We start from the raw sequence: 21,531 nt of genomic DNA on the forward strand, positions 1-21,531 counted from the left end.
CCCACTCCCCTGCCTTATCCCTATAACTTTGCACATTCTTTCTTTTCGGATAGCAATCCAATTCCCATTTTGATACCTCGATCGAACCTGCCTCCACCATACTCTCAGGAAGTTCATTCCAGACTCCAACCATAGGTTTGTTTGCTGTCTTCCATCTTTCCTAACCGAGGTTTCCCACCCACGGTGGTTGACCTCAGCCATGTCTGACCCATCTCCGACGCCTCTGCCCTCACACCTTCCACTCCCTCCCAGAACCCCTTGTCCTCACTTTTCACCCCACCAGCCTCTGCATTCAAAGGATCATCCTCCGTCATTTCCGTCAACTCCAGCATGATGCCATCACCAAACACATCTTCCCCACACCACCCCGTCAGAATTCCATAGGGACCATTTCCTACAGGACACCCTGGTCCACTCCTCCATCGCCCCCAACACCTCATCCCCTTCCCACGGCACCTTCCCATGCAATCATAGAAGGTGCAACATCTGTCTCTTAATCTCCTCCCTCCGCACCGTCCACGGGCCCAAACATTCCTTTCAGGTGAAGCAGCGCTTCACTTGCACTTCCCGCGATTTGGTCTACCGCATCTGCTGCTCCCAATGTGGTCTCCTCTACATCGGAGAGACCAAATGCAGACTGGGTGTTTTGTGGAACACCTTCGGTCTGTCCGCAAGCATGACCCAGGCCTTCCTGTCGCTTGCCATTTCAACACCCCACCCTGCTCTCATGCCCACACATCTGTCCTCGGCCTGCTGCAGTGTTCCAGTGAAGCTCAACGCAATCTGGAGGTACAGCACTTGACAACCTTCCAGGCTTAACATTGAGTTCAACAACTTCAGACCTTGAACCCTTTCCTCTACCCCCATCCCTCTTTTTAATCCCCCTTTTCTACATTCGTTTTTATTTTTTATCCATTTATTTTAATTTTATTCATTTATCTGTGGTTTTATCCCCTTTTTTATCTCATTTTCTATCCTTTTTTTGAAAGGATGGGAACACAACAGATGGGGCTCTTGGAGAGTTAAGGAACAGGGAGGTGGGCCTTTCTGGTGGGAATTGAATCTGGAAAAATTGGGTTGGGTGGAAAGATTTTTGAAAGACACTGGAAGTTTTAACCTGATGTGGCAGGGAGAAGTGAGCCTGTCAGAGAGCTGGGAGATACTTTGAGACTGTTCCTGCAATGCTACATATCTGCCAGAAGTATGGTGACTAGTGAAAAGAGTTGTAAGACATATCTCATTAGTTACTTAATGCGTAAGGGTCTTTTCTTTAATTTGATGTATTAGTTGCTTGTCAAGCAACGGTTGATTTATGTTGTCTTTAGTTTGCTTGTTTCAGTAAAAGTCTTAAAATGTGAAATTTTGTCCTTTGATTATTTCCATCAGTTTCTTGGAAATATTTCTTTTTTAAAAGTTATTGGTGTCTATGGGGATTGTAACACAGTCTGTGGGACGGCTCTCCCAATTTTGGCACAAGCCCCCAAATGTTGTAAGGAGGACTTTGCATGATTAAATGGGAAGGATGTGTCTTTGACATTTACGGTGTCTAGGTCGTGCTGGGTGGGCCGTCCAGTTTTATTCCTTTTTGACTTCTCTGTAGAAGTTTGGTCTAACTGAATGGCTTGCTAGGCCATTTTAGGGGGCAGTTAAGAAACAATCATATTGCTCTATGTCAGGAGTCACATGTAGGCCAGGCAGGGTAAGGACAGCAGATTTCCTTCCCCAAAGGACATTAGTGAACTAGACGGGTCTTAACGGCAATCCCACAGTCATGGTCACGGTTACTGAGGCTAGATTTATTAATTAAGGACATGGAGCCTGACATCGCATGATCTGTTGTTACTTGGTGGAATACGCACTAGCATAAAGCAGTTTGTGGTAATACAAAGAGGCATTTACTGGGAAAACTGGCTGCTGAAATGCTATTGTGGCACAACGTAAGGATAGAAAAACAGGTGTCATTCACAGCTACTAACAGAACTGATCAAAGTCAAGTGAGAAGCCTGACAAATAAACTTCAGCAGCCTCACCGAAGCCAATTCCTCTAGCTATGATCAGGGGAAATCAGCTCCGCTGGTCTGGACACTGCCTCCAACTGCCAAATAATCAGCTACTGAATCAGATCCTCATTTCACAACTTGAGGATGACATCCAATCTCAATGAAGACCAAGAAACATTTTAAGGACATTCTAAAGGCCCTCATCAAAAAGTGGATCAACTGACATCAGTAAGTGGGAGGAACTTGCTGCTAATCGTGCCATGTGGCTGTGCCTCATCCAGCAAGCCACAACACAGTCAGAAACTGACTGCATCAGCTCTGCTGCGGAGAGGCAACAAAAGTGGAAGGAGAGAGAGCAGAAGTGTGGCTCTAGGACTGACAGGAAGCGATAGGCAACATGGAAAAGGAGGAAGAGTTGCTCTGATAAACAGTAGAGAGAAAGGTTCATAGTCCAGGAAATCAAAAAGCTGAATCAGTTTGTACGGTGAAAAGAAGCAACAAGGAGCTGAAAACCATAGCGGGCCTAGTTTATAGTTGTACTTGGCAGAGTATAAATTAGGGAACTAGAGCTGCACATAATAATAGTAATACAATCATCAATGGGGTCTTTAATCTTCATGTTGATTGGGCAAACCAAATTTGCAGTAATAGTTTGAAGGATGAGTTTATGGAATGCATTCATTCTACATTAGTAGGTCATGAACCAACTACGGAATAAACTATTTTAGACCTAGTTTATGGAATGTGGAAGTGATGGTGTAGTGGTATTGTTACCAGACTAGTAATCCAGAGACCCAGGGTAATGCTCTGGAGACCCGGGTTTGAATCCTGCCAGGGCAGATGGTGGAATTTGAATCCAATAAAAATCTGGAATTAAAAGTCTAATGATGACCATGAAACCATTGCCGATTGTGGTAAAAATCTGCTGTCCTTACCTGGTCTGGCCTACATGTGACTGCAGATCCTGTGGTTGAATCTTAAATGGCTTAGCAAGCCACCCAGTTGTATCAAACCAATGCAAAGTCAATAAAGAGGAATGAAACTGAATGGACCACCTGGCATTGACCGAGGCACCAGAAATAACTATGGCAAACTCAGCCCTGTCGACCCTGCAAAGTCCTCCTTACTAACATCTGGGGGCTAGTGCAAAAATTGGGAGAGCTGTCTCAAAGACTAGTCAAGCAACACCTGACATAGTCATCCTCATGGAATCATACCTGACAGATAATGTCCCAGACAACACCATCACCATCCCTGGGTATGTCCTGTCCCACTGGCAGGACAGGCCCAGCAGAGGTGGTGGCACAGTGGTATACAGTCGGGAAGGAGTTGCCCTGGGAGTCCTCAACATCAATTCCGGACTCCAGGAAGTCTCATGGCATCAGGTCAAACATGGACAAGAAAACCTCCTGCTGATTACCAAGTACCGCCCTCCCTCAGCTGATGAATCAGTGCTCCTCCACGTTGAACATCACTGAGGGTAGCAAGGGCGCAGAAGGTACTTGGGATGGAGGCGATGGGGGACTCCAAATGTCCATCACCAAGAATGGCTCGGTGTATAAAATTACGAGGGGCATAGATAGGGTAGACAGGAAGGAATTTTTCCCCTTGGTGGAGGGATCAATAACCAGAGGGCATAGATTTAAGGTAAGGGGCAGGAGGTTTAGAGGGGATGTGAGGGGGATGGAACTCACTGCCAGAAAGGGTGGTCGAGGCAGAAACCCTTATAACATTTAAGAAGTATTTGGATGTGCACTTGCGATGCCATGGCATACAAGGCTATGGGCCTAATGCTGGAAAATGGGATTAGAATAGTTAGGTACTTGTCTGACCAGTGCAGACTCGATGGGTCGAAGGGCCTTTTTCTGTGCTGTAGACCTCTATGACTCTATGAAGGCATTGATAGTGCAAGGCTACGGGCCCTGACAATATTCCGGCAATAGTACTGAAGACTTGTGCTTCAGAACTTGCCGCGCCCCAGCCAAGCTGTTCCAATACAGCTACAACACTGGCATCTACCTGGTAATGTGGAAAATTACCCGGGTATGTCCTGCACACAAAAAGCAGGACAAATCCAACCTGGACAGTTACCGCCCCATCAGTCTGCTCTCCATCATGAGTAAAGTAATGGTAGGGGTCATCAGCAGTGCTATCAAGTGGCACTTGCTTAGCAAAAGCCTGCTCACTGAAGCCCAGTTTGGGTTCTGCCAGGGCCACTCAGCTCCTGACCTCATTACAGACTTGGTTCAAACACGGACAAAAGAGCTGAACTCCTGAGGTGAGGTGAGAGTGACTGACCTTGACATCAAGACAGCATTTGACCGAGTGTGGCGTCAAGGAGCCCTAGCAAAACTGGAGTCAATGGGAATCAGACTCTGCTGGTTGGAGTCATACCCAGCACAAAGGAAGATGGTTATGGTTGTTGGAAGTCAATCATCTCAGATCCCGAACATCACTGCAGGAGTTCCTCAGGGTAGTGTCCTCGGCCCAAACATCTTCAGCTGCTTCATCAATGACCTTCCTTCAGAAGTGGGGATGTTCGCTGATGATTGCACAATGTTCAGCATCATTCGTGACTCCTCAGATATTGAAGCTGTCCATGTCCAAAGGCAGCAAGACCTGGACAATATCCAGGCTTGGGTTTACAAATGGCAAGTAACATTCGTGCCATAAAGTGCCAGGCAATGACCATCTCCAACAAGAGACAATCTAACCATTACCCCTTGACAGTGAACGGCATTACCATCACTGAATGCTGCACTATCAACATCCTGGGGTTGCCATTGATCAGAAATTGAATTGGACTAGCCAGATAAATAGTGTGGCTACAAGGGCAGGTTAGAGGGTGGGAATCCAGCAGCATGCAACCCACCTCCAAGGCACAAGTCAGGAGTGTGATGGAATACCCCCCACTTGCCTGGATGAGTGAAGCTCCCACAACGCTCAAGAAGCTTGACAACATCTAGGACAAAGCAGCCCGCTTGATTGGCACCGCATCCACAAACATTCACTCCCTCTGCCACTGAGGCACAATAGCAGCAGTATGTGCCATCTACAAGATACACTGTAGGAATTCACCAAGGCTCCTTAGACAGCACCTTCCAAACCCATGACCACTGCCATTTAGAAGGACAAGGGCAGCAGATAGATGGGAACATCACCACCTGGAAGTTCCCCTCCAAGCCAATCACCACCCTGACTTGGAAATATATTGCCGTTCCTTACTATCGCTGGGTCAAAATCCTGGAACTCCCTACCTAACAGCACTGTGGGTGTACCCATGCCACATGGACTGCAGCGGTTCAAGAAGGCAGCTCACCACCACCTTCTCAAGGACTATTAGGGATGGGCAATAAATGCTGGCCCAGCCAGTGATGCCCATGTCCTGTAAATGAATAAATAGAAATGCGTTGGAAGCAGTTCAATGATCACTTGGCTGATTTCTGAAGGGGAAAGATTGAGGTTGGGCCTATACTTATTGGAGCTTAGAAGAATGAGAGGTGATCTTATTGAAACATATAAGATTCTGATGTGACTTAACAGGGTGGATGCCGAGAGGTTGTTTCCTATTGTCAGGGAGTCTAGAACTTGGGGCACAGTTTAAAATTAGCGTGTCTCCAATTTAAGATGGAGATGAGGTTGAGTTTCTTCTCTCAGAGGGTTATTAGTCTATGGAATTCTCTTTCCCAGGAAGCAGGGGGTCTGGGTCATTGAATTTATATTGAATTGATAGCCAATAGCAAACATTTAAATAAATAATTTATTATTTGCAATGATTATGCATTCTCTTAAGGAATTAGAAACCTCAGAGGAAAAGAGATTCAACCTTGGCTAACAAGAGAAAGTAATGATAGTATTAGATTAAAGGAAAGGGTTTCTAATGTTTTCAAAAAAGTAGCAAGCCTGAGGATTGGGAGAATTTTAAAATTCAGCGAAGGATGACGAGGAAACTGATATTAAAAAAAGAACATAGAATGAGAGTAAACTAACTGGAGACATAGCTTCTATATTCTGTAAAAGCTTTTATAGGTAGTGAGGCAATGTGAAGCAGGTCAGTATCACTGTGATGCAGACCGGGAGGAATGTGAAGCAAGTCAGCGTCACTGTGAAGAGACCGGAAGGGATGTGAAGCAGGTCAGCATCACTATGAAGAGACTAGGAGGGGTGTGAAGCAGGTTAGCATCACTGTGAAACAGACCGGGAGGGGTGTGAAGCAGACTAGGAGGACCGTGAAGCAGGTCAACATCACTGTGGAGAGACGGGGAGGGGTGTGAGGTGGGTTACATCACTGTGAAACAGACTGGTGAGAGTTGCTGCTGCTTTTCCTTTCTCCAAAATTAGACCTGGTGAGTAGCAGGAAACAGCGAGAGCAGAGTGGAGCTTAAAACAGCATGGAGGGAGCGAACCTTCATTCTGTGAGTGGCAGAAAAACAGCGAGAGCAGAGCGGAGCTCTCCACACCACCAGGAGGCAGCCGGGGGTTCAGAGCCCATGTTCAGAGAGACAAATTGAGGTGTGACATCACAGGGAATCTGGTAGGTGATTGGCTGGTTAGGATTTCCTATTGATCTTATCTGCACGAGGGAATTAATTGGTAAGCTTTATCTTTTTTTTAAAGTAAGGTTTACTCCTACCAGTAAGGTATATTAAGTATTATTAAAGTTTATTAGTATTGGTAAAAGATTATTAGGAGTAGCAAGGTTTATTAGCGGTAGTAAAATTATTAACTAACAGAAAAAAAATAGTAGGGCTGCGCCAACCTCTGGAGTGCACATCCTGTGCAGTGTGGGACACTTACTATGTCCTGGATAACCATTTGTGCAGGAAGTGTCATCAGTTTCAGCAGTTTGAGCTTTGGGTTTTGGAACTTGAGCAGCAGCTGGCCTCACTATGGTGCATCCATGAGATTGAGAGCTTTGTGGATAGCACATTTATGGATGTGGTAACCCCGCAGCTTAAGAGTGTGCATGGAGAGGGGGAATAGGTGACCACCAGACAGTCAAGTTGAAACAAGCAGGTAGTGCAGGAGTCCCCTGAATGCATTCCACTCTCCCACCAGTATTCAGTTCTGAACGCTGATGAGAGCGATGGTTCATCTGGGGAGTGCAGCTAGAGCCAAGTCTATGGCACTACAGGTGGCTCAGCTATACGCAGGTGCAAGGAAGACTGGAGAAGCAATAGTGATAGGTGATTCGATGATTTGGGGAATAGACAGGCGTTTCTGCGGCCACAGGTGTGAATCCAGTCGGGGACATTGCCTCCCTGGTGCCAGGGTCAAGAACGTCATTGAATTGCTGCAGAACACCCTGAGGGGGGAGGTTGAACAACCAGCACTTGTAGCACACATTGATATGAATGACATAGGTAGAAAGAGGGATGTGGTTCTGCAGTCAGAATTTAGGGAACTAGGTAGGAAATTAACAAGCAGGTCTCAAAATTAGGAATCTCCAGAATACTCCCAGCACCACGCACAAGTGAGTATAAAAATTGGAGGATAAAGCAGAGAAATGCCTGGCTGTAGAGATGGTGCAGGAGGGGGGAGTTCATCTTTATGGGGCATTAGGACTGGCTCTGGGGGAGCTGGGACCTGTACAGGCTGAATGGGTTGCGCCTAAATAGGGTTTCTTCATGGTGGAAGATACAGAAAATCTCCCAAAAATACTGGGGAATCAAAGGACTTGTGAAAATGAGAAACTGAAAGAAATTAGTATTAATAAGTGGGTAGTACTCAAAAAAATCAATTGTATTGAAGGTTGATAAATCCCTGGGACCTAATGATCTACATCCCAGAGTGTTGAAAGAGGTAGCTATAGCAGATGCATTGGTGGTTATCTTTCAAAATTCTACAGATTCTGGAAAGGTTTCTGCAGATTGGAAGGTAGTAAATGTAACCCCACTGTTTAAGAAAGCAGGGAGAGAGAAAATGGAGAACTACAGACAAGTTATTTGGACGCCATTAGTAGGGAAAATGGTAGAATCTATTATAAAGGATGTGATAATTAGACACTTAGGAAATCATGATATGATTGGGCAGAGTTAACATGGATTTATGAAAGGGAAATCATGTTTGAAATTTTTTGAGGATGTTACTTGTAGCATCAATAAAGGAGAACCAGTGGATGTGGTGTATTTGGATTTTCAGAAGGTTTTTGATAAGGTCTTATGTAGGAGGTTAATGAACAACACATGGGATTTGGGGTAATATACTCACTTGGATTGAGAATTGGTTAACAGACAGAGAGTAGGGATAAATGGATCATTTTCAGGATGACAGGCTGTTACTAGTGGGGTAACGCAAGGATCAGTGCTGGGTCCATAGCTATTCACAATCCATATAAATGATTTGGATGTGGGGACCAAATGTAATATTTCCAAATTTGCTGATGACACCAAACTGGGTGGGAATGTAAGTTGTGAGGAGATGCAAGGAGGCTTCAAGGAGATTTAGATACACTAAGTGAATATAATGTCAATAAGTGTGAAGTTATCCACTTTGGTGGAAAAAAACAGAAAGGCAGAGTATTTCTTAAATGGTGAGAGGTTGGGAAGAGTTGATGTCCAAAGGGACCAGGGTTTCCTTATCACTAAAAGCTAACATGCAGGTGCAGCAAGCAATTAGGGAGGTAAATGGTATGTTGGCCATCATTGCAAGAGGATTTGAGTACAGGGGTAAAGATGTCTTTCTGCAATTGTATTGGGCCTTGGTGAGGCTGCACCTGGAGTAGTGGGTATACAGTTTTGGTCTCCTTATCTAAGGAAGGATATACTTGCCATAGAGGGAGGGCAACAGGCTAATCCCTGGGCTGGCAGGATTGTTTTATGAAGAGAAATTGGGGGGACTGGGTCTGTATTCCCTAGAGTTTCAAAGAATGAGGTGCGATCTCATTGAAACTTATAACATTCTTACAGGATGTGACAGGGTAGATGCGGATAGGGTGTTTCCCCTGGCTGGTGAGTCTAGAACTAGGGGACACAGGCTCAGAATAAGGGGCAAGCCATTTAGGACAAAGATGAGGAGGAATTTCTTCACTCAGAGGGTGGTGAATGTTTGGAATTCTGTTTCCCAGAGGGTTGTGGAGGCTCAGTCATTGAGCATGTTCAAGACAGAGATTCTTACAGAGTGTGTAAGATTTCTGGCGACTGATAACATCAAGGGTATTGGAGAAAGTGGCATTGAGGTCGAAGAACAGCAATGATCTAATTGAATGATGAAGCAGACTCAATGGGCCGAAAGGCCTACTCCTATGTTCCCATGTTCCTATGTTCGTGAAAGGATTGAGAATGAGAGAATGAATTTAAAGTAATTGGCAAAAGAAGCAAAAGTGACATGAGGAAAGACTTTTTCACACAGTGAGTGGTTAAAGTCTGGATTGCACTGTCTGAGAGTGTGGAGGAGGCAGGTTCAATTGAGGCATTCAAAAGGGAATTAGACTGTTATCTGAAAAGGAAGAATGTGCAGGGTTAAGGGGAGAGGTGGAGCAGACACAATGGGCCGAATGGCCATCTTCTGCACTGTAACAATTCAGTAATTCCATGAGATATGGAAAAAAAGGAAGAGATTTATAAGAGTAAATATGGATCCCTCAATGACAGAAACAGATATAATTATAATGGGAATTAAAAAAATGGCAGATATTAAATAAATACTTTCTATCTGCCTTCACAGTAGAAAGATATAAAAAACATTCCAGAAGTAGTGGAATGAAAACGAAAGATTTAAGGCTATTAGTATCAGTAAAGAAACAGTACTAGAGAAATAATGGGACTTAAAAAAACCCAAAAATTTCCCTGGACTTGATAACCCATAACCTAGGAGCATAAGAGTGGTTGATACAGAGACGTTGGATGCATTGGTTTTAATCTTCCGGGATTCCATAGATTCTAGAACAGTCATCTTGGATTGGAAGTTAACAAATATAACATAGCTGTTCAAGAAAGGAGGGGGAAAGAAAACAGGAAACTGCAGGCCAGTTAGCTTGACAACAGTCATCAGGAAAATTGCTTGAATCAATTATCAGGGGCGTGATAATAAGGCACTTAGGAAAACATGATATTGCTGAGCAGAGTCTACTTAGATTTAGGAAAGGAAAATGGTGTTGGACAAATCTGTTTAAGAGTGTTGAGGATGCAGCTAGGAGGATGGAGAAGAATGGGCTGCAACGGTTCAAGAAGGCAGTTCAGCACCACTTTCTCAAAGGAAGTTAGGGATGGACAACAAATGATGGCCTTACCAGCAATGCTCATATTCCATGAAAGAATTAATTAAAAAAGGGGAACCAGTGAATGTACTGATTTCCCAAAAAGCATTTGATAAGGTTCCACAAAAGAGGCTATTATACAAAATTAGGCTGATGGGATTGGAGTAATGTATTAGCACGGACTGAGGTTTGGTCACCGGCAGAAAACAGAGTAGGACATTTTCATGTTGGCAGGATCAGGGCTTGAGCCTCAGCTATTTACAACCTGTATCAATGACTTCGATGATGGGACAGACGGGACATATCAAGTTTATTGATGCAAGGCAAGGTGAGAAAGTTAATAACGAAAAGAATGCAAAGAAGCTGCAAAAAGATTTAGACAGGTTGGGTGGGCAAGAAGGTGGCAGATGGGAGTATAGTTTGGGAAAGTGTAAAATTCCACTTTAGTAAGAATAACAGAAAAACGGAATGCCTGTATTTGTTAAATGGTGAGAGACTGGGAAATGTTGCTATTCAGAAGGACCTGGCTGTCCTTGTACATGAAAGTTAACATGTGGATACAGCGAACAATTAGAAAAGCAAATGGCATATTAGTCTTATTAGAAGAGGGTTGGAGCATAAGATTAAAAAAGACTTACTGAAATTATATGGGGGTTTGTTTCAAACATACTTGGGGTGCTGCATACAGATTTTTTTCTCTTTCTTAAGAAAATATATGGTTTGCCTTCGAGGGGTTAGGTGATTGAGAGATGCTCTCATTGAAACATATAGAATTCTTAAAGGATTTGACAGGGTAGATGCTGAGAGATAAGTCTGCTCTGACTGGGAATCTAGCGCTAAGGGATCACAGTCTCTGAATAAGGTGTTTCCCATTTAGGATTGAGATGAGGAAAAATTTCTTCATTCAAAAGGTTGTAAGCCTTTGAAATTCTCTTCCCTTGATAGCTGTGGATGCTCAGTTGTTGAGTCTATTCAGGTCAGGGATTACCAGATTTTTTTGATACTAAAGGAGTCAAAGGTTATGGAAGTCGGGTGGAGATCAGGAATGAGGTTAAAGTTCAGCCACAATCTTCTTGAATGGTGAAGAAGGCTTGAGGAAGTCCTATATCTTATGCCATAAAAACAAAAAACTACTGCGGATGCTGGAAATCCAAAACAAAAACAAAAACAGAATTACCTGGAAAAACTCAGCAAGTCTGGCAGCATCGGTGGAGAAGAAAAGAGTTGACGTTTCGAGTCCAATGACCCTTCAACAGAACTGAGTGTAGTTAGGAGAGGGGTGAAATATAAGCTGGTTTAAGGTGGGGGGTGGGGTGGGGGAGAGAAGTTGAGGGTGGTAGGGACAAGCAAGCAGTGATAGGAGCAGAGAATCAAAAGATGTCACAGACAAAAGGATCAAAGAGGTGTTGAAGGTGGTGATATTACCTAAGAGACTGTGCTAATTAAGAATGGATGGCAGGACACTCAAGGTACAGCTCTAGTGGGGATGGGGTGGAAAGATTGACAAGGTATTAGTTGTAGATTTAAAAATAATGGAAATAGGTGGGAAAAGAAAAATCTATATAAATTATTGAAAAAAACAAAAGGGAGAGGGAAGAAATGGGGTGGGGATGGGGGGAGGGAGTTTAAGATCTAAAGTTGTTGAATTCAATATTCAGCCTGGAAGGCTGTAAAGTGCCTAGTCGGAAGATGAGGTGCTGTTCCTCCAGTTTGCGTTGGGCTTCACTGGAACAATGCAGCAAGCCAAGGACAGACATGTGGGCAAGAGAACAGGGTGGAGTGTTAAAATGGCAAGCGACAGGGAGGTTTGGGTCTTTCTTACGGACAGACCGCAGGTGTTCTGTAAAGCGGTCGCCCAGTTTGCGTTTGGTCTCTCCAATGTAGAGGAGACCGCATTGGGAGCAACGAATGCAGTAGACTAAGTTAGGGGAAATGCAAATGAAATGCTGCTTCACTTGAAAGGAGTGTTTGGGCCCTTGGACGGTGAGGAGAGAGGAAGTGAAGGGGCAGGTGTTGCATCTTCTGCGTGGGCATGGGGAGGTGCCATAGGTGGGGGTTGAGGAGTAGGGGGTGATGGAGGAGTGGACCAGGGTGTCCCGGAGGGAATGATCCCTACAGAATGCTGCCGGGGGGGTGAAGGGAAGATGTCACCAGATGTGAGTGCTGGATGGAGATCTTTCAGGTGGCTAAAATTGAAAGGGCTTCCTTAACTAGTAATAAAAGACCTCATTTAAAAAAGGAAATGAATTGGAAGAGCCGATATTACAATCCCTAGTCAGGAATGTCTTTCACTAACTCCAAAAGCTGTACTTAGTAAACAGAATGCAATTACTTCACTAGTCCACAAGATGAGGTAGTTTCTCACTAAATCACAGCCAATAATTTCCTGGAAATTGCTGTCACCTCACATTGAAACTTTTAAGAATGGCAGAATAGAATCATGGAATGGTTACAGCACAGAGGAAAGCTGTATGGGTTATTGTGCTCGTGCTGGTTCTCTACAAAAGCAACTCACCCAGTTCCACTCCCCTACTTTCTCCCCGTAGCTCTACTAATTTTTTTCTCTCCAGATAATTATCCAATTTTCTTTTGAAGGCATCATTGAATCACTCTCAGGCAGTGAATTCCAGATCCTAACCACTCGCTGTGGAAAAAGATTTTTCCTCATGTTGCCAAGACCTCTTTTACCAATCACCTTCAATCGGTGTCCACTGGTCTCGATCATTCTACCAATTGGAACAGTTTTCTCTATCTTCTCTGTCCAGATCTCTCATGAACTGAAACAAAGTTTCTGTTGCACCAGAGTTTCTGTTAGTAAATTTGTATTCTATTTCTTCACAATATATGTTTTAATGATCTATGGGAATGTTAACAGATTTATGAGCCAAAGCAAGCTAAAATGCATTTGCCATTTACTGATTCATTAGAATTCACCTGTTGAACTTATCCTCCACTGGGTCCCTTATTATTTAACATTTCCTCTTACCTACTGACAGAAGATCCTCGTCTGCTTCACATACATTATTTTAATTGAGTTACTGCTTTCTACACGCATGGTAATAATATTCTCTCTAGCCACTGGGTTTGGGGTCGTGCCTTAGCAAAATCCTCCAAATCCAGTGGCCAGGGAGGTGGTCCAATGGCAGTGCCCTCTTTCAAGCCAACTTGCCCAGTATCAAGGTATGAACCAATCAAAACCAGCTCCGCTGGGTGGGGCATAGAACATAGGACTTAGGAGTAGGACTAGGCCATTCAGCCCTTTGAGCCTGCTTCACCATTCAATAAGGTCATGGCTGATCTGGTTGTGTCTCAGCTCCACTTTCCTGTCTGTCCCCCATAATCCTTGACTTGTCGATCAAAAATCTATATAACTCAGCCTTGAATATATTCAATAACCTAGCCTTCATTGCTCTCTGGGGAAGAGAATTCCACAGACTAATGAACTGCTGAGAGAAAAATATTCTCCTCATCTCTGTTTTAAAAGGGAGACCTCTTACTCTTAAACTGTGTCAAGGACGCAATTCACCCTTGATCGCGGGGGACTGCCTTAGGAGAAAACTAATATTTCTAATTAGCTGCACAAAATCTGAAGTTTGGAATAGAAAACCCAGTAAGTCAATGCCAACAGTCATTTAAAACATTAAAGAATGATGACTACAACAGGCTGTTCAAATAATGAATGATGGCCCTGTAAATTAATCTAAAGATCCAGGTAGTTTATATCCAGAATAGATACCTGGGAATGTCAGAGGCTGGATTTCTGTTCAAAGAGAGACCGTAATACATTACTATAGATGCCGGTAGTGATTTCAAAGTGGAAATATAATTTGACGGTGATGATATCTATGAGGTTTATAACTAGCAATTGTATCCTTATTTTTATGTGAATTCCTTCACATTAGTGACTTTTATTAGTACACATTGTAGAGCTGGCGGGTTAGCTCTGTGTAACCTAACTATCGACATTGAAGAGTTGTGTGAATGACAATGAAGGTAACTTTGCGGCTAAGGTGCTTCCGAGTAGCTTTTGTTCAATCATGATGTAAAATGATGCTGCATTGTTGTAAAAGGATTGACAATTTATTTGGAATAAGCTTCATATTTTGTTCACTAAAATACTCTGGAGTAAAGTTCATTTTTAAAGCCTTTTTAGAAGATGACCAGTTATTCCCTTCCCTTGAATATCCTGACTCTCCACTGGGGTCTTCCTCAAATGGCCTTGCTTGTGCAGGTCAGACAGTGAGCAGTGACGCATCTATTTTACCATCGGAGAATGATACAGCAGAGTTAGGACCTGTCCTCAGCCAATATCCACATGCACATATTTTCCAGCAGAAGCTATCGGCTAGGGATAAGGAGCAGAGCCCAGGCATTTCTCTCTCCGGCCATCAGCTAATTGTTGTCCCCAACCAGTGTCCTAATGTGGACAACTTGGTATAAAGCTTTCAATCAGACCTGGAATATTCCTATATGGTTTAGCTTTACCCTAATATTACCTTGATCGGAGAAGTCAGTTCCCATACTTGCAACTTTTCAGAATAAACAAACAGCTGTTTAGCTTGGTTAAATTTAGTTTTGATTTTTTTTTAAATGGAGGTAATAAATGATGATTTCACAAACAACCCTCAGCAAATCAGCCTCTATCTTCCCTGCTCATGATTTTCAACCATCGATGCCCTCCACCCACGCCCCCCGCTCCTGAAGTATATTTAATTTGTTTATTCCATCATTGCTTTCAAACTAACTTATCTTGAATCACCAGTTGGGAGGTTATTGATAGAGCATTCATAAAAATCAACAAGTACTTTTACAATTGATTTTTATATTCAGCAGGTCAGGCAACGTCGATGGAGAGAAGAACGGAGTTAACTTTCAGATTGATTGTTAACTCTTTTTCTCCCCACCGATACTGCTTGATGGGCTGAGCATTTCCAGCTTTTTTTTATTTCAGATTTTGAGAAAAAAATCTGCAGCATTTATCATTTGTTTGATTTTTTTAATGTTCATTGGCTTTATTTCAATTGTTAGATTAATTAAGTAAAATGTTTCTAAATGAAGCAATTCCAATTTGTTTAACTTGGAAAACCCAATCAAAAGAAATATTTCACATGTCCCGTGTGAGATCTGAAATCTGACAGTCTCCAAACTTTCAGAACTAATCGGCTGGAATAGGAGAAATAGTTCTATCGATGAAAAATGGGAGTGACCGTTCCCCACAAATGGAATATTCAGGAAAAGAGTCCTGTGCAATTTCGTCAATGTCTGAACCTCATTCTCCCGTATTCTCTCCATTAACTGTAGAATTTTGTTGCTCTGTCTCTTTCCTGTTGTGACAATAGTACAGCTCCAGCTTTCGATTTGTAATGTGGGTCTCTGTGTGTGTGTGTATGTGTGTGCGTGTCTCTCTCTCTGTCTGTGTGTGTGTCTCTTTCTGTCTGTGTCTCTGTCTGTCTGTGTCTCTCTCTGTCGGTGCCATTTCTGCCTGTATGTCTTTGTCTGTCTCTCTGTCTGTGTCTATCTGCCTGTGTATCTCTCTCTGGGTGTTTCTGTCTGTGTGTCTGTCTGTGTCTCTCTCTCTCTCTGGCTCTCTCTCTCTCTGTCTCCATCTATCTGTCTCTGTCCATCTCTTTCTTTCTGTCTGCCTGTGTGTGTCTCTCTCTCTCTGTGCCTCTCTCTGTCTGTGTCTCTCTCTGTCTGTCTCCGTCTGTGTCTCTCTTTCTCTCTGTCTGTGTCTCTCTGTCTGCCTGTCTGTGTGTCTCTCTGTCTGTCTGTGTGTCTCTGTCTGTCTGTGTCTCTCTTTGTCTGTCTGTCTCTGCCTGCCTGTCTCTATTTCTTTCTGTCTGTCCGTGTTTGTCTCTGCCTCTCTGTGTCTGTGTCCCTCTGTGTGTGTGTGTGTGTGTGTGTGTCTGTCTGTCAATCTGTGTGTGTGTATGTGTGTGTCTTTCTCTGTCTGTCCCTGCCTGTCTGTCTCTGCCTGTTTCTCTTCCTCTCTGTCCATGTATATGTCTCTGTCTCTCTCTGTTTGTGTCTGCCTGTGTCTCTCTCTCTGTCTGTGTCTGTCAGTCTGTCTTTCTCTGTCTGCCTGTGTCTCTGTTTCTCTCTCTTTGTCTCTGACTGTCTGTGTCCCTCTTTCTGCGTCTCTCTCTGTGTCTCCCTCTCTGTCCGTCTGTCTGCCTCTCTGTCTGTCTTTCTCTCTGTCTGTGAAATTCTTATTTGTTTTCAGATTCTCCGATAATGTCCGGATTCAGAACGTCTTGAGAAAATGCTGATGTGTGAAGTCCTATGGGAAATATAGTTCTGGCCATTTCTAAATGTAGGAAACTATCCATTGAGACTACCCATTGAGATTGCCTGTTCATTTCTAAACGGATATTTTATGTCTGATACCCTTTTGTTAACTTGAAGGAGAAGCACGGCGCAATGACATCGCGATTTGTGAACTTGCTGCTGTGAATTTTAAGTGACTCTGCTTCGATACTATTCTTTAACTAAAGAAATTTCAGACTCCATCAACTTTCGTTTAAAAAGTCCAGACTGTCCCCGAGCCCAAGCTGATCAAACGTGTTTCATGTTGCACATTCAATTCCCCCGATTACCTGCTGCTCAATCTCAGTCCACCTTGTCCACTTGTAAACTCCGCTCGCCAAGCGTCTCGATTCGCTTCTCCCATCCTCACTCTGTCAAAAAGCAAAGGTTGACGATTGGAGTTTGAGTTACATTCAGAGCTCTTTAAAGAGAGTCGCCGCCCCACATTACAGTCCCTCAAAAAAAAACATTCAATCAGGTTCCTACTCAATAAACAGGAAATATTTTTACTCTAGGTTTATAAATTCAAGTTCTACATTGTGAATCCGATTTTAAGAAATCTATTCTTCAAGTAACAAGTTGGAGTCCGTCGAAATTCTCACAATAAATGGAAGCTGTTCCAAATTAAAGAGATTTTTTAAAATTGAAAATGTTTCCTTACTACAGGAGTTAGTCTCTGCTGCTTCCGGACTTGCTCAGCTCTGTTCCGACTATTATTTCAAGCCGCTGATTTTTATGCTTTTGATCCAGTGACAATTGGTTTATAAATCAGGACTGGCCGACAATCCGAGCCGGAATTCCGTTACCTGGTGGGATTGATAAAGAGTTCGTGTAACAAACAGTCATCCTGCTGCTGCTAATCTGTATCTCGCAGCAAACACTCAGCTGCCGAAACTCAGCACTTTCACCGCAGAGCTTTTCCGCTCAGCAACTATTTCTTTTCACGGGTCGATTTTCAATCCATACAATTTTCTTCAATAAGTTGACCGTTTAATTACCCCATTTACTGGCGACTTCTTAACCCCTTTTTAATTCAATTCTCAAAAATGTGCACATTCACATTCACACACACACAATCACACCCACAACCCATACCGCAGCACCTCACTATCACACAATGATATAAAAACATAAAGACACACACACATAGAAATCATGGAGAATGTACCACACTGAAGGAAGTCTTTCCGTCCACTCACACTGGCACAACATACCCATATACCCAAGAATTAGGAGCAGAAGTAGGCTATTCGGCCCCTCCAGCCTGCTTCCCTTTCGATTAGATCATGGTTGATCTGGCTGTGGTCTCAACTCCACTTTCCCGCCTGTCCCCTCTAAACTTTGACTCCCTGTCGATCAAAGATCTGTCTAACTCGGCCTTGAATATGTTCATTGAGCCACGCTCCACTGCTCTCTGGAGAAGAGAATTCCAAAGATTTAACAACTCAATTTTTCTCCCCATCTCCATCTTGAATGGAGACCCTTTATTTTTATTTCTTGCGCAGCCCTCGTTCTGGTCTCTCCCAACGAAGGCAAACATCCTCTCAGCATCCACCCTGTCAAGTCCCCTCAGGATCTTATATGTTTCAATAAAATCACCTCTCATTCTTCTAAACTCCAATGGGTACAGGACCAACCTGCTCACCCTTTCCTCATAAGACAAACCCCCTCATCCCAGGAATCAGCCGAGTGAACCTTCTCTGAAATGTTTACAATGCAAGTCTATCCCTCCTTAAATAAGGAGACCAGATGTGTTTGCAGTACCAGCTGTGATCTCACCAACATCCCTGTACAGTTAGAAAGAAAGAAATGATCAATGAGAGCTAACTCAGAAAGATGCCTGGTCACAGTAAAACTGGAGGCAAAGGATGTGCCAAAACCAAGACCCACTCCTTCAGAGTTGGTCTCCAGTTCCCTGTTGGCCGTATCCACCGGCTGCTGCACAAGGGTCACCATGCCGAGTGTGCCGGGGCCGGAGCCCCCCACCCCGGCTACCTGGCCGCTGTCCTCGAGTACCTGACAGCCGAGATCCTCAAGCTGGCCAGCAACACGGCCCGGGGCAACAAGACCACCCACATCATCCCCCGCCCACCCACAGCTCACCATCCGCAATGACGGGGAGCTCAGCAAGCTGCAGGGGGGAAGGGTTCACCATAGCCCAGGGTGGGGTCCTGCCCAACATCCAGGCTGTGCTGCTGCGCAAGAAAATCAGCCACACCAGCAAGGTTTATGCCTGAAGGGGCAAGATCAGAAAAAGATAAAAAGAAAGAAATACTTGAATTTCCCTAACGCTTTTCATGACCACCTGAAGTCTCAAAGTGCTTTACAGGCGATGAAGTATGTTTGAATTGTAATCACTGTTATAATGTATCAATGGACCACCTGGCACAGACCTAGACACCAGGAACAACAGCAGTGCATTGTGCCCACTTGACCCTGCTCCTTACTAACACCTGGGGCTTTGCCAAAATTGGCAGAGCTGTCTCAGAGTCTGAAGTGAAAGTCACCATAGTCCCAGGGGACCTTAGGCTGCTCTCTTATTAGACAGTGAGATGACTGGTAGGAAGTTTAACCTAAAGGTCACCATACCTCAGGCAAGGGGCAAGGTTGATAAGGCAGGGCATGGATGACCTCAGCCAGTACAGGAATTGAACCCACACTGTTAGCATAATTTTTGTATTGCAAACCAGATGTCCAGCCAACTGAGCTAAACAGCCCCCACAGGCTAGTCAAGCATCACCCGGACATAGTCATCCTCACGGAATCATACCTTACAGATAATGTCCCAGACACCACCATCGCCATCCCTTGGTATGTCCTGTCTCACTGGCAGGACAGACCCAGCAGAGGTGGCAGCAGAGTGGTATACAGTCGGGAGGGAGTTGCCATGGTACTCCTCAACATCCGGACCCCCTGGAGTCTCATGGCATCAAGTCAAACATGGGCAAGGAATCCTCCTGCTGATTACCACGTACTGCCCTCCCTCAGCTGATGAATCAGTGCTCCTCCATGTTGAACATCACTTGGAGGAAGCACTGAGGGTGGCAAGGGCACAGAATGTACACTGGGTGGGGGACCTCAATGTGCATTACCAAGAGTGGCTCGGTAGCACCACTACTGACCGAGCTGGCTGAGTCCTGAAAGGCCTATCCTACAGACTGGGTCTGTGAAAAGTGGTGAGAGAACCAACAAGAGGGAAATACTTATTGACCTTGCCCCCACCAATCTACTTGTTGCAGACGTATCTGTCCATGACATTATTGGCAGGAGTAACCACTGCACAGCTCTTGTGGAGACGAAGTCCTGCCTTCACATTGAGGATACCCTCCATCGTGCTGTGTGGCACTACCACCGTGTGAAATGGGATAGATTTCGAAAAGATCTAGCAACTCGAGGCTGGGCATCCATGAGGTGCTGTGGACCATCAGCAGCAGCAGAATTGTACTCAGCCACAATCTGTAACTTCATGGCCCAGCATATCCCCCACTCTACCATTACCATCAAGCCAGGGGATCAACCTTGGTTTAATGAAGAGTGCAGGAGGATATGCCAGGAGCAGCACCAGGCATACCTAAAATGAGGTGTCAACCTGGTGAAGCTACAACACAGGACTACTTGCATGCTAAACAGCATAAGCAGCAAGTGATAGACAGAGCTGAGCGATCCCACAACCAAGGGATCAGATCTAAGCTCTGCAGTCCTGCCACATCCAGTCGTGAATGGTGGTGGACAATTAAACAACTCACTGGAGGAGGAGGCTCCACAAAGGGTCAGCGCTCTGTGAAAGCAAAACATAAAAACAAGTGACAGATGGCCCTGTGGGGAGAAGGGAGAGAGAGGTTTGGGGAAAGAGGATAAAAAAAACCAAATAAATAAAAGAATAAAATGTCTATTTTTTAAAGTAAATAAATAAATAATCATTTTTTAAAATTGCATTTAAAAAGGGGTGAGGATGGAGGAGAGAGCTCATGGTCTGAAGTTGTTGAACTCAATATTCAGTCCGGAAGGCTGTAAAGTGCCTAGTCAGAAGATGAGGTGCTGTTCCTCCAGTTTGCGTTGGGCTTCACTGGAACAATGCAGCAAGCCAAGGACGGACATGTGGGCATGAGAGCAGGTCGGTGTGTTGAAATGACAAGCGACAGGAAGGTTTGGGTTATGCTTGTGGACAGACTGAAGGTGTTCCGCAAAGCGGACACCCAGTCTGCATTTGGTCTCTCCAATGTAGAGGAGACCACATTGGGAGCAGCGAATCCAGTAGACTAAATTGAGGGAAGTGCAAGTGAAGCACTGCTTCACCTGAAAGGGAGTGTTTGGGCCCTTGGACGGTGAGGAGGGAGGAGGTAAAGGGGCAGATGTTGCACCTTCTGCGATTGCATGGGAAGGTGCTGTAGGAAGGGGATGTGGTGTTGGGGGTGATGGAGGAGTGGACCCGGGTGTCCCGGAGGGAACGGTCCCTACGGAATGCTGACAAGGGGGCGTGAAGGCATCATGCTGTGGTTTGCTGGAAATGGCGTATTTCCACCACTTCTGCCATTTCCACAAACTCAGCAACCACCTCCTCCCCCACAGGGCCATCTGTCACTTGTTTTTATATTTTGTTTTCGCAGGGCGCTGACCCTTGTTCTGCTATTAGCATCTTCTGCTATCTTACCTTAATACCACTATCAGCACCTTCTTTATTCTTTACCACTACCATTAACACTCCCTTTGTCTTGTGTCCATGACATCTTTGTCGATCTCTCCTTAGCTGTCACCTATCCCTGTCCTTCTATCTCGTTCCACCTGCTCCACCTCCTCTTAAACAGTATAAAATCCATCGTATATCTACTTCTCTTCAGCTCTGAAGTGGGGTCATACAGACTCAAAACGTTAACTCTGTTTCTCTCTCCACAGATGCTGCCAGACCTGCTAAATTTTTCCAGCATTTTCTGTTTTTATCCCCATCCTTAATGATGGGGGAGCCCAGCATATCAGTGCAAAACACAAGGCTGAAGAATTTGCAACCATCTTCAGCCAGAAGTGCCGAGT

General features: G+C 44.4%; 1 long non-coding RNA gene and 1 pseudogene across 1 annotated transcript in view; one reads left to right on the top strand and one right to left on the bottom strand.

Annotated features, from left to right (window-relative positions):
- Positions 1-17,243, bottom strand: part of LOC144685589 (uncharacterized) — a 34,308-nt gene extending 17,065 nt beyond the window's left edge. The window contains exons 1-2 of the long non-coding RNA XR_013577746.1: positions 17,165-17,243; positions 16,794-16,874 (exon numbers count right to left, since the gene is read on the bottom strand). This is a non-coding gene — a long non-coding RNA (uncharacterized LOC144685589). The remainder of the gene's footprint in view (positions 1-16,793; positions 16,875-17,164) is intronic.
- Positions 17,244-18,339: 1,096 nt separating this feature from the next.
- Positions 18,340-18,740, top strand: LOC144686138 (histone H2A-like; annotated as a pseudogene).
- The last annotated feature ends 2,791 nt before the right edge of the window (positions 18,741-21,531 follow it).

The sequence above is a fragment of the Cetorhinus maximus genome, chromosome 10 (assembly GCF_964194155.1).
Source record: "Cetorhinus maximus chromosome 10, sCetMax3.hap1.1, whole genome shotgun sequence".
Taxonomy (NCBI): Eukaryota; Metazoa; Chordata; class Chondrichthyes; order Lamniformes; family Cetorhinidae; genus Cetorhinus; species Cetorhinus maximus.